The sequence below is a fragment of the Phyllobates terribilis genome, unplaced genomic scaffold (assembly GCF_046119375.1).
Source record: "Phyllobates terribilis strain yellow unplaced genomic scaffold, ASM4611937v1 Scaffold_11__3_contigs__length_659146591, whole genome shotgun sequence".
Taxonomy (NCBI): Eukaryota; Metazoa; Chordata; class Amphibia; order Anura; family Dendrobatidae; genus Phyllobates; species Phyllobates terribilis.
In genome coordinates, this window is record NW_027362771.1 from 574,196,810 (window position 1) to 574,210,347 (window position 13,538).

General features: G+C 43.1%; 4 non-coding genes and 1 pseudogene across 4 annotated transcripts; all 5 read right to left on the reverse strand.

Moving 5' to 3' along the window:
* Window positions 1–1,533: 1,533 nt before the first annotated feature.
* Window positions 1,534–1,606, reverse strand: TRNAK-UUU (transfer RNA lysine (anticodon UUU)). Its single transcript has one exon. It is a non-coding gene; the product is annotated as a tRNA-Lys (tRNA).
* A 1,127-nt stretch (window positions 1,607–2,733) lies between these two features.
* On the reverse strand, window positions 2,734–2,806 carry TRNAK-UUU (transfer RNA lysine (anticodon UUU)). The gene has a single exon. It is a non-coding gene; the product is annotated as a tRNA-Lys (tRNA).
* Window positions 2,807–7,157: 4,351 nt separating this feature from the next.
* On the reverse strand, window positions 7,158–7,259 carry LOC141168004 (U4 spliceosomal RNA; annotated as a pseudogene).
* A 1,278-nt stretch (window positions 7,260–8,537) lies between these two features.
* LOC141167672 (U4 spliceosomal RNA) lies at window positions 8,538–8,677 on the reverse strand. Its single transcript, XR_012251464.1, has one exon. It is a non-coding gene; the product is annotated as a U4 spliceosomal RNA (small nuclear RNA).
* Window positions 8,678–9,653: 976 nt separating this feature from the next.
* LOC141168440 (U4 spliceosomal RNA) lies at window positions 9,654–9,793 on the reverse strand. Its single transcript, XR_012252176.1, has one exon. It is a non-coding gene; the product is annotated as a U4 spliceosomal RNA (small nuclear RNA).
* Window positions 9,794–13,538: the final 3,745 nt, after the last annotated feature.

Sequence of the window (13,538 nt, forward strand, 5' to 3'; positions counted from 1 at the left end):
GCGGATGTGGAGCGTTCTTCACATGCATTTCCTCATGCGGGTTGTCATGCGCTTTCCAGGTGATTTTGGTCAGAGGTTTATGACCCCAAGGCTATAGGGTCTAGGAGAGGGGGAAAGACAAAAAACACGGGCGCAGATCTAAGTGCAGATAATTTAGTACAACTCTCTTTTTTATATATTTTTTTTTAGAAGCTGATTTGCTCACCTTTGATGTAGCTTGTGGTATAGCGTATCGACCTATTAGGTCTGACTGAGATGCCTTGTCTCCTTGATGTGCAGCTATAGTCTGGAGACAACGGATCTCTCAGCCAGGAGACCGTGGAATGAAGATCAGGAAAAAATAAAAAGATTCATCCAGTCTATTCAGCGCTCCGAAACGACAGGCACCAGGTAGAAGTATTATAGATCTTCAGAAATTTACTTAGGATAAAAATCATCACAAAACGATACATAGAACAACGCGTTTCAGCTATAGATTTATACATATATATTGCCATATCTCACCTGAGGAAGGCTATTTTGTATAAATATATAGCCGAAACGCGTTGTTCTATGTATCGTTTTGTGATGATTTTTATCCTAAGTAAATTTCTGAAGATCTATAATACTTCTACCTGGTGCCTGTCGTTTGGGAGCGCTGAATAGACTGGATGAATCTTTTTATTTTTTCCTGATTTCCAAGCGATTTTAGCATCACTTGGAAAGTGCTTGACAACTTGGTCACACTATATAAATCCATGCAGCCGGCGTAGATTTATATAGTGTGCCCGTAAAAGAATGGTAAAAATAAATATATACTTACCTTCTGATGACCCCCGGAGTCCTTGTCCTGCCATGACGTCACCGCAGGTCCTTTTAGTCTACCGTGAGCTGCCGGCATGCCAGGACAAGGACTCCGGGGGTCATCAGAAGGTAAGTATAATGTATATTTTTTATTTTATTATTTTTTTTACAGATACTATGGTACCTGGGTCTGGATGAGAGTCTCCTCTTCTCCAAACCCGGGTACCATCCGCACATTGAACCGCATGGAATCCGCATGTACAGATGCAGTGATGCAGATGTCTTGCGGTCCAATGAAAGTCAATGGTGGCGGAAACGCCACAATTCCGCAAAATAATTGGTAGTGATGTGGATTTTTCCGCAATGATAATCCGCAGCGGAATTTCCGCAGCATGTGCACAGCACATGGGGATTATCATTGGGGAACATGGCAGACCTTCTACCAAGTGTTTTTTAAGCATTTCTGCGGCGGAATTACTGCTGCAGAAAAGCTTAAAAATCACATAGTGGGCACAGAGCCATAGTATAACTATATCACACCAAATAGTGACTGAATACCGCCATACCATCACCACATAATAGCAATTTCTGCGGTCGGCTTCTTCAACTATTTATACATTCCTTAAAGCGACAATGTAACAAAAAGTACATGTGACCTTATCCTCCATACTGTGCCTGAGTTCACAAATCTGTATCTGTCCCATGAAATATTGTTTGAATATTCTTTAATTAAACTTTATTAAAAGCTTCCCCCCAAACAGGGACTTGAACCCTGGACCCTCAGATTAAAAGTCTGATGCTCTACCGACTGAGCTATCCGGGCTTCTGTACATGATCACTTACACAATGACTTTCTCCTGTATTATCGGCCATCTGCTCCTCCTTTCTGGTTACAGACTATCACCACTCACCACTATACGTTCTGTCCATTGGTTTCTACGTCCTGGAAGGGAACCGTCTCTTCTGTATTCCAGACCTGTCCAGCAATGCAGAGATGATCCCATAAGAGGCAACGATTGAATTGGAGGGAGGACGCCATCAGGGACTTGTAATGACTTGTGGATGGGACTGGATGATATCAGGGACTTATAATAAACTGGAGAGTGAGGACGGACGCTATCAGGGACTTATATTGAATTGGGAGAAAAAGGAGGAGGACGTCATCATGGACTTTTAATGAATTAGTTGGTTAGAGAAGATGCTATACAGGGACTTATAATGAATTGACATTGGGGAGGATACCCAAAGGGACTTATAACGGATTGGGGGCTGGGAGTGGACACTATCAGGGATATATTATGAACTAGCGGTGGAAGAGGACACTATACAGGGAGCTGTAATCAATTGTGGGTGGGAGAGGCTGCTATCAGAGGCTTATAATGATTTCAGGGATAGGCAGGGACTTATAGTGATAAGAACTAAAAATAGTGACTGAAAACCACCATACTATAAACACATAATTGTAAATTCCCCCCAAAATGAATTGATTCTAATTCCTCTTACTGTGGTTTTGCTTTTAATTTTGATTACGGTTATACCAGGAACACATGATTAAACCAATACTCACCTAAAACCGCCATCCCGTGACCACATTATATTGTCAAATAGTGACTGATTACTTCCATACCAAGACCATATAATAACACCAAATAGGGTCTGAATACCTTCATATAGTTCCTCTATACTGACTGTCTACAAGTTCCTACTACGTGGAATATGTAACGAGCCCTCACTTATGTTCTAGTACATTACATTACCAGTGATCGCCTGTTGTTGGCGACAAGAGAGCAGCTAAGGAGAACATGGTCACCACCCAAAACTGTCCAAAATCAAAAGAATTATGGTAACCATGATTTTTTCCTGAACAGTCTCCATCATTTGTCCTTCTCTAGGTCTCATTTATATCCTCATGAAACAACATTTATTGTTTTCCTCTTTGTTAAAGGCTTCTGCCCGAACAGGGACTTGAACCCTGGACCCTGAGATTAAAAGTCTGATGCTCTACCGACTGAGCTATCCAGGCTTCTGTACATGATTACTGACACAATGATTTTCTGCTGCAGCTGTGGGCCGTCTGCTCCTCCTTTCTTGTTACATAGTATCACACACACACTTTCTCCTACAACTATCTGCTTTCTGCTTTTCTTTCCAGTTACACAGTATCACCACCTGTGCACACATTCTGACACAAGGATTTTCTCCTAAATTATCGGCCATCTGCTCCTCTTTTCGGGTTACACACTATCACCACTTCCAACTATTCATACTGTCCATTGGTTTCCACGTTCTGGAAAAAAAAAATCACTTCTGTATTCCAGACTTGTCCAGCAATGCAGAGATGATCTCATAAGACATAACGTTTGAATTGGGGAGAGGACATCATCAGGGACTTATAATGACTTGGGCGGTGGGAGAGGATGATATCAGGGACTGGACAAAGTCACCTGTGGCAAGTTAAAGGCGTGGGCAATATGAAAATCACACCTGAAACCAGATGAAAAAAAAAAGAGATGACGTTGACTCAATCTTTACATTGTATATCTGTGTGTGCCATACTAAGCATGGAGAACAGAAAGAGGAGACGAGAACTGTCTGAGGACTTGAGGATGAAAATTGTTGAAAAATATCAACAATTTCAAGGTTACAAGTCCATCTTCAAAGATCTTGATGTTCCTTTGTCCACGGTGCACAACATAATCAAGAAGTTTACAACCCATAGCACTGTAGCTAATCTCCCTGGACGTGTACGGCAGAGAAAAATTGTTGAAAGGTTGCAACGCAGGATAGTCTGAGGAAAAGTAGCCCCAAATTCAAGCTGTCCTGCAACCTGAGGGTGCATCAGTGTCAGCACGAACTATCCACCGACATTTGAATGAAATGAAACGCTATGGTGGGAGATCCAGGAGGACCCCCCCTGCTGACACAAAGACATAAAAAAGCTAGACCGAAGTTTGCCAAATTGTAAGTGAGTAAGCCAAAATCCTTCTGGGAAAGGGTTTTATGGACAGATGACAACAGGATAGAGTTTTTTGGTAAAGCACATCATTCTACTGTTTACCGAAAACAGAATGAGACCTACAAAGAAAACAACACAGCACCTAGAGTCAAATATGGTGGAGGTTCAAAGATGTTTTGGGGCTGTTTTGCTGCCTCTGGAACTGAGTGATTTACTGTATGCAAGGTATTATGGAATCTGAGGATTACCAAAGGATTTTGGGCCACAATGTATTGCCCAGTGTCAGAAAGCTGGGATTGCATTTTAGGTCATAGGTCTTGCAGCAGGACAATGACCCCAAATATACTTCAAGAAGCACCAAGAAATGGATGGAAACAAATTGCTGGAGAGTTCTGAAGTGGCAGCAATGAGTCCGGATCTAAAACCCGTTGATCACCTGTGGAGAGATCTTAAAATTACTGTTTGGAGAAGGCATCCTTCACATATGAGAGACCTGGTGCAGATTGTAAGAAGAGTCCAAGATTCCTGCTGAGAGGTGTAAGAAGCTGATGGTTATAGGAAGCGACTGATTGCAGATATTTATTCCACATTCCAAATATTAAGTTGAAGGCGCCAACAATTTTATCTGGCCCATTATTGGGGTTTTGTGTAAACTTATGTCCAATTTGCCTTTTTTTTCCTCTGTTTTTAAATGTTGCTCCAACACTCACAAAGGAAACAAACGTGTACAAAATACGGGGAATTGTAATAATGTTCTGGGAGAAATACTTCATTTTCTGGAACAATTTCAATGGTGCCGACACCCTAGCCATACCATGACTACATGATAACACAAAAAATACACTGCTCAAAAAAATAAAGGGAACACTTAAACAACAGAATATAACTCCAAGTAAGTCAAACTTCTGTGAAATCAAACTTTCCACTTAGGAAGCAACACTGATTGACAATCAATTTCACATGCTGTTGTGCAAATGGAATAGACAATAGATGGAAATTATTGCAATTATCAAGACCCCCTCAATAAAGGAGTGGTTCTGCAGGTGGGGACCACAGACCACATCTCAGCAACAATGCTTTCTGGCTGATGTTTTGGTCACTTTTGAATGTTGGTTGTGCTTTCACACTCGTGGTGGCATGAGACGGACTCTACAACCCACAGAAGTTGCTCAGGTAGTGCAGCTCATCCAGGATGGCACATCAATGCGAGCTGTGGCAAGAAGGTTTGCTTTGTCTGTCAGCGTAGTGTCCAGCTCCTGGAGGCGCTACAGGAGACAGGCCAGTACACCAGGAGACGTGGAGGGGGCCGTAGGAGGGCAACAACCCAGCAGCAGGACCGCTACCTCTGCCTTTGTGCAAGGAGGAACAGGAGGAGCACTGCCAGAGCCCTGCAAAATGACCTCCATCAGGCCCCAAATGTGCATGTGTCTGCACAAACGGTTAGAAACCGACTCAGTGGGGGTGATATGAGGGCCCGACGTACACAGATGAGGGTTGTCTTCACAGCCCAACACTGCAGGATGCTTGACATTTGCCACAGAACACCAGGATTGGCAAAGTCACCACTGGCGCCCTGTGCTCTTCACAGATGAAAGCAGGTTCACACTGAGCACATGTGACAGACGTGACAGAGTCTGGAGACGCCGTGGAGAGCGATCTGCTGCCTGCAACATCCTTCAGCCTGACCGGTTTGGCAGTGGGTCAGTAATGGTGTGGGGTGGCATTTCTTTGGAGGGCCGCACAGCCCTCCATGTGCTCGCCAGAGGTAGCCTGACTGCCATTAGGTACTGAGATGAGATCCTCAGACCCCTTGTGAGACCATATGCTGGTGCGGTTGGCCCTGGGTTCCTCCTAATGCAGGACAATATCACGAAGTGCCTAAGCAAGAAACAATACGAATATAAGGCCAAAAAATATAATAAAAAGTATCTTTATTGAAAAAATATATATATAAATAAATAATCACAGTATCAATACAGGTAATGGTGGCACGACATATGTCAGAAAACATTAGAGACTTAGATAAAACATACTTAAAACCAACCACCAGGTGTCGCCACAGAGTACAGATATCGCATGCCTCATGTAGCATTATGGACTATAGCCATATCAGTGAGGGTAATCATATATGGGTGATAATGAATGGCTAAAAAAATTATCGACAGCACAACCACTTAAAGATGTACACCTTCATTATATATATATAGTGTTTATAAGGAAATACCAAGAGAAGGAAATGACACATCAGACATATGATTCACCTTAATATTGGAATCGAAACTGCACGCTGTGTGGCTCCCCGACGCGCGTTTCGGCGCTCCTGCCTTTTTCAAGGCCTTGAAAAAGGCAGGAGCGCCGAAACGCGCGTCGGGGAGCCACACAGCGTGCAGTTTCGATTCCAATATTAAGGTGAATCATATGTCTGATGTGTCATTTCCTTCTCTTGGTATTTCCTTATAAACACTATATATATATAATGAAGGTGTACATCTTTAAGTGGTTGTGCTGTCGATAATTTTTTTAGCCATTCATTATCACCCATATATGATTACCCTCACTGATATGGCTATAGTCCATAATGCTACATGAGGCATGCGATATCTGTACTCTGTGGCGACACCTGGTGGTTGGTTTTAAGTATGTTTTATCTAAGTCTCTGTAATGTTTTCTGACATATGTCGTGCCACCATTACCTGTATTGATACTGTGATTATTTATTTATATATATATTTTTTCAATAAAGATACTTTTTATTATATTTTTTGGCCTTATATTCGTATTGTTTCTTGCTTAGGCACTTCGTGATATATGCTATTTATACGAATGGCCCTATATACATAGTCCTCTGAATAGTTTCCAATATGGAGATACTTGTTATCTCCTTTATATATTTGTTTGGTAACTTATTTTTCGGTTCTAATCTTTTTTCTAATAATGCAGGACAATGCCAGACCTCATGTGGCTGGAGTGTGTCAGCAGTTCCTGCAAGATGAAGGCATTGAAGCTATGGACTGGCCCGCCCGATCCCCAGACCTGAATCCGATTGAGCACATCTGGGACATCATGTCTCGCTCCATCCACCAACGTCACGTTGCACCACAGACTGTCCAGGAGTTGGCGGATGCTTTAGTCCAGGTCTGGGAGGAGATCCCACAGGAGACCATCCGCAACCTCATCAGGAGCATGCCCAGGCGTTGTAGGGAGGTCATACAGGCACGTGGAGGCCACACACAATACTCAGCCTCATCAGGAGCATGCCCAGGCGTTGTGGGGAGGTCATACAGGCACGTGGAGGCCACACAATACTCAGCCTCATCAGGAGCATGCCCAGGCGTTGTAGGGAGGTCATACAGGCACGTGGAGACCACACAATACTCAGCCTCATCAGGAGCATGCCCAGGCGTTGTAGGGAGGTTATACAGGGACTATATTTCAAATCATCACGGCGAGGTATTGGGAAAAGTTTTCAACTAGCATTAATCACGCCTCGGATAAACCTCATGGGCTATGATACAAAGCTGGAGGCCATCTGTGAGGAGCTGCGGCCTCCGGATCTGGGGCTCTGTCTACACTGAGGAGAGACAAAGCCATTAGGGGGCTGTGGGAGCAAAGGATTCTGGGAGTGGATATGCTAATAACACCCCTCCCCTAAGTCTGTAATGGAAGAAAGAAAAGCCCCCCAGGCTGGGGGAGGGGAGAGGGTTCATCCTCCATCTGATCATAGTGTCACCACCTCCTGCTATACAGACTGTCTGCTCCTGCGTCCTGGGGAAACCTTCACTTATGTGTTACAGGATTGCATTACCAGAAAGTTCCTGATGATGGCGCTAGAGCAGCTGAGAAGCAATACTGTCATGCTGTGACCATATAATAACAAATAATGATTAAATACCGCCATATATTAACCCTCCCTATCGATCCTACCTTCAAATTATCTGCTAACCTTAAAGGTTCACATACTTTTGTCACTCACATACATGTGAGATTGGATTATTTTCTTTAAAAAAAAGTGTAAAAGTTTAATGTTTTGGACTCATTTGATTTGGTTCTTCATCCACTTGTGAAAAGCTGATGTCGTTTTAGGTCAAATTTATGCAGAAATTAGGAAAATTCTGATGTGGGGAAAGATACTAAGAGGGTCTCATAATGAACTGGGGGTGGGAGGGGACGCTATCAATGAAATAGGGGTGGAAGAGAACACTAAACAGGGACTTATGATGAATTGGGGGTCGGGGAGGCTGTTATCAGAAGCTTATAATGAAAAAAAACTAAAAAATAGTGACTGTACCATAAACACACAACAATACCAAATACTGAGCCTCATTTTGACTTGTTTTAAGGACATTACATCACAGTTGGATCAGCCTGTAGTGTGTTTTTCCACTTTAATTTTGGGGATGACTCCAAATCCAGGCCTCCATTGGTTAATAAATGTGATTTCCATTGATGATTTTTGTGTGATTTTGTTGTCAGCACATTCAACTTTGTACAGAACAAAGTATTCAATGAGAATATTTCATTCATTCAGATCTAGGATGTGTTATCTGAGTGTTCCCTTTATTTTTTGGAGCAGTGTATATAACATGACTCCATATGGAGAAATCTCCGGGGAAGCAGCTGACTAGATAGTAATCCTGTAATTGATCCCGCACGTTTCTTTGCTGATTCTCTTGTCCTCAGAGAAGTGAAATGTTACTTATAATTCTCAGCCCCACATGTAACATACGGCTCCAATACAACTGTATACATGTAACTATATCCGATAAACACTTCTTTTAATACTAACACCATTATTCAGTCTCCTGGGAGACTGTCAAAAATTGCCATGCTGACTGTATTACAAGCCCTCATGGCGGGGTATTGGGAAAAGTTTTCAACTAGCAATAATCACGCCTCGGATAAACCTCATGGGCTATGATACTGCCACTGCGCAAAGCTGGAGGCCATCTGTGAGGAGCTGCGGCCTCCGGATCTGGGGCTCTGTCTACACTGAGGAGAGACAAAGTCATTAGGGGGCTGTGGGAGCAAAGGATTCTGGGAGTGGATATGCTAATAACACCCCTCCCCTAAGTCTGTAATGGAAGAAAGAAAAGCCCCCCAGGCTGGGGGAGGGGAGAGGGTTCATCCTCCATCTGACTGCTCTTCAGTAACTGAATACCGCCATATAATCACCACATAATAACACCAGATAGTGACTGAATATCGCCATACCATCACCACATAATAACACCAGATAGTGACTGAATATCGCCATATCATCACCACATAATAGCAAATAGTGACTGAATACCGCCATACCATCACCACATAATAACACCAAATAGTGGCTGAATACCGCCATACCATCACCACATAATAACACCAGATAGTGACTGAATACCGCCATATCATCACCACATAATAACACCAGATAGTGACTGAATATCGCCATACCATCACCACATAACAGCAAATAGTGACTGAATACCGCCATACCATCACCACATAATAACACCAAATAGTGGCTGAATACCGCCATACCATCACCACATAATAACACCAGATAGTGACTGAATATCGCCATACCATCACCACATAACAGCAAATAGTGACTGAATACCGCCATACCATCACCACATAATAACACCAAATAGTGGCTGAATACCGCCATACCATCACCACATAATAACACCAAATAGTGACTGAATACTGCCATATCATCACCACATAATAACAAAAAACAACCATAACATGACTATATATGGAGAAATCTCCAGGGAAGGTACTGAATAGATAGTAATTCTGTAATTGATCCCACACATTTCTTGGCTGATTCTCAGCCCGACACATGTAACATACGGCTCCAACACAACTGTATATAGATTTATTACAGCTAAACAGCAATAACTTCTTCTACTATTAACCACCTACTCAGTCTCCCGGGAGACTATCAAAAATTGCCATGATGACTGTATTACGAGCTCTCATGGCGGGGTATTGGGAAAAGTTTTCAACTAGCAATAATCACGCCTCAGATAAACCTCATGGACTATGATACTGCCACTGCACAAAGCTGGAGGCCATCTGTGAGGAGCTGCGGCCTCCGGATCTGGGGCTCTGTCTACACTGAGGAGAGACAAAGTCATTAGGGGGCTGTGGGAGCAAAGGATTCTGGGAGCAAAGGATTCTGGGAGCATAGGATTCTGGGAGCATAGGATTCTGGGAGCATAGGATTCTGGGAGCATACGATATGCTAATAAACCCCTCCCCTAAGTCTGTCACGGAAGAAACAAGAGACGTTTCAACATTTTTGATTAAAAGCTTCCGTCTGAACAGGGACTTGAACAGGGATTAAAAGTCTGATGCTACCGACTGAGCTATCCGGGCTTCTGTACAGACTCTCTGAGGTCAGGACTTTCTGCTGGGTCTCTCCGCCGTCTGACGGCTCCTCATTTCCGGTTACACAGTTTCTCCATCTTCTACTACACGAACTCAGCACCAGATCTGATTTCCTGGAGAGGAACCTTTACTTATGTATTAGGGGATTATGTTACTAGTGACCCCCGCTGAAAATGCCAGGAGAGCAGCTGACATACCGCCATACTATAACCACATAATAACACCAAGTAGTGACTGAATACCGCCATACTATAACCACATAATAACAACAAGTAGTGACTGAATGCCTCAAAACCATGGTCGTATAACGGCACCAAATAGTGACTGGATACCGCCATACAATGACAACAAAATAGCATAAAACATTGACTGATTAGTGAATGAATACCGCCATACCATATAATAACACCAGATAGTGACTGAATACTGCCATACCATCACCACATAACACTAGATAGTGACTGAATACCTCCAAACTATTACCTCATAATAGCACCAGATAGAAACTGAATACTGTCATGCCATCACCATATAATAGTCCCAGATAGTGACTGAATACCGCCATACCATTGCCCTATAAAAACACCAGATAGTGACTGAATACCGCCATACCATCACCACATAATAATACCAGATAGTGACTGAATACCGCAATACCCACAATACCTTCAATAATAGTATGTAACGACATGACACATGACGCAGCCTAGTTCTCTACATGATTCAGTCCCCGGGGAGATCTCGGGGTTTTTCTGAGCAGTCAGTTATGTGTTGTCGATGCGTCCATAAACCATGCTGAGAGTCGGTGACTTCGGAAGAAGTTTTCCAAAAAAAAAAGAATAGGAAAATCAGGACAAACCTGAAGAAGTGCGGCCCTGGTTCTGGAAAAAACGATTAGACTAATGTGATTTCTGGACAATTAACAGGCACAATGCCTGGGGTCGGCCTCTCCGGTCATTTATATTTACCCAAAATCCGTATAAAGCCAGGTCCATCAGGGACGGTGTAATCTGTGGATGTCACAATATAGGAAACTGTGCAGCTGACCTTGCGTGCTACATCAGATGAGATCACCGTTCGTCCTCCATACTGAGCCGCCTCCCTCAATATTGTGTCTATAATGCTGTATATTATAATATATATTATATCACAGATTAGACCGTTCCCTCATGCAGTCGTTTCAATAATTTTTATTATTCAATTTTATTAAAAAATACTTCTGCTTGAACAGGGACTTGAACTCTGGACCCTCAGATTAAAAGTCTGATGCTCTACCGACTGAGCTATCAGGGATCTGTTGAAAATATTGGAGTGCTAACATTTCAGTCTGGAACCAATCGTCATCTGACACCTTTTACTGTGCAAATAGTTCTTGCACCTGGGAAGTATGAAGGGATCTACCACTGATACCATATATAAAGACATTATATTACATGCACACTCACTGAAGCCCACAGGATGAACGCCTCTTTGGACCTGCCAGGGTCACTCACAGAGGTGATCTTCCCTCTGTAAGTGACCTAAGACTGCACACTGTAACCATTAACCCTGAGTGGCGGAAACCATTGAATGTTCACGGGGTCACCTAGGCAGTCAAACAGTATCCTGTCGGAGGCCACGCGGCCAAGCGTCATCTCTGCATAATCCCCCGTCACTTCCTCTCGTTCTATACACATAACATAAGTGCAGCAACAGTCTATAATAATTACATTCACAAAGTGAGAAACATCCAACATAATGGAGTGCCAACAATGCAGCAACATGAAGAAATGCATGAGGTTCAGACCTCACTTAGAGGGCCTAAGAACAAATGCAACAGCGGTCTTTTATAAGAGGGGGTGTAGACTGTTTTACTTTAAAACCTTTTACAATGTAACCACTGCAGCCAATCACTGACCACAGCAGTGACCAACACGAGCATAGACTGGACTACATCGATCACCCATCTGTGCGGCCAGAATAGGATGTACAGAGACTGGCTGTATGGAGGTGACTATTAAGCAATTGCAGGTCCAAGTGTTATGATCTGCAACAAGTACTAAGGAAAGATAGGGGAAAGCTGTCCCTACAGTAAGACTAAGCTGAATCCCTACTATGTAGCAGGCTGACTGTTCCTAGCGAACAGACCCGCCTTATTCCTCGGCTAGTCTGAACGAAGACCTATAGCATAAGGGGAGGGGTCCCTAAAAGAACTAAGGACTGGGACAAAAAATGGGACACCTCCTAAACAGAGAAGTTGTTGCAGAACACAAAAAGACTAACTGACAAAAAGGTACTAGAGGTCCCAGAAGGACCAAACGAACTGACAGAGAAAGGCACCGAAGCACCAGGCTAGAGAAACAGTCAAACACTGAAGTCCAGCACAGCCACAAGGGCGGAGCTGGAATATAAAGGCAGATGGTCTTGTGACCGCAAAACACAAGATGGAAAAAACAAACAGGAGGGTTCTAACACCAAGTCCCTTAATGGGACAGGAAAAAATAAAATCTGACCACTTTTTACCAAAATGTCAAAAATTTACACTTTTGGTATCGCCAGGTTGGTAAATGTCTGAACTAATAAAATATTACTTATCCCATATGCTACACACTGAAACAGAGGAAAAAAATATCAATGTCAGAATCGCATTTTATTGTGTTTTGGTCGCGTCACCTCCCAAAATAAGGTGGAATTAAAACAGATTTGAAAGTCGTAAGGACCCCAAAATGGTACCAAACAAAAATTACAGCTCGCCCACCCTCCCCCTCACTTTCCCACCTCCCTGTCATAAAGAAAAATTAAAATCCACACAGACATCTCCGGAGAGGGAAATATCACCCGCACATTGAACATATGGAACTCATTATAACTGGGGAAAAGGAAAAATAATTAAAACAGGAGAAGTGAGAGAGAGAAAGCCGACACTTCCATCTCCATTGGTCACTACTAACACCGTCAGCCTGCAGACAAGTCAGGTCTCCCACCTCCACACAATAGGAAACCACATCTATTATACCCACATGATTCAGTCTGACAAATGCAACTGCTAGTTTATAGGAATTGTTCGGAATTACAAAAAACAGCGCCACCCCTGTGCACAGGTTGTATGTGGTATTGTAGCTAGACCCCATTCTCTTCAATAGAGCTAAGCAGTAATACCAGACATAATCAGGTTTTTGCACCATCCAGAAATTCCTGGAGAGACCTTGGCTCTGCCTCTCCCGTCATTTATATTTACCCGAAATCTGTATAAAGCCAGGTCCATCAGGGACAGAGTAATCTGGGGCCCTATGGATTTCACAATATAGGAAACTGACTGTGCAGGAGACCTTGTGGCGCCATCAGAGGAGATCACCGCTCGTCCTCCATACTGAGCCACCTCCCATAATATTGTGTCATCATCAACCAGCTCCTGGTAGACATATATGTATCATACAGTCAT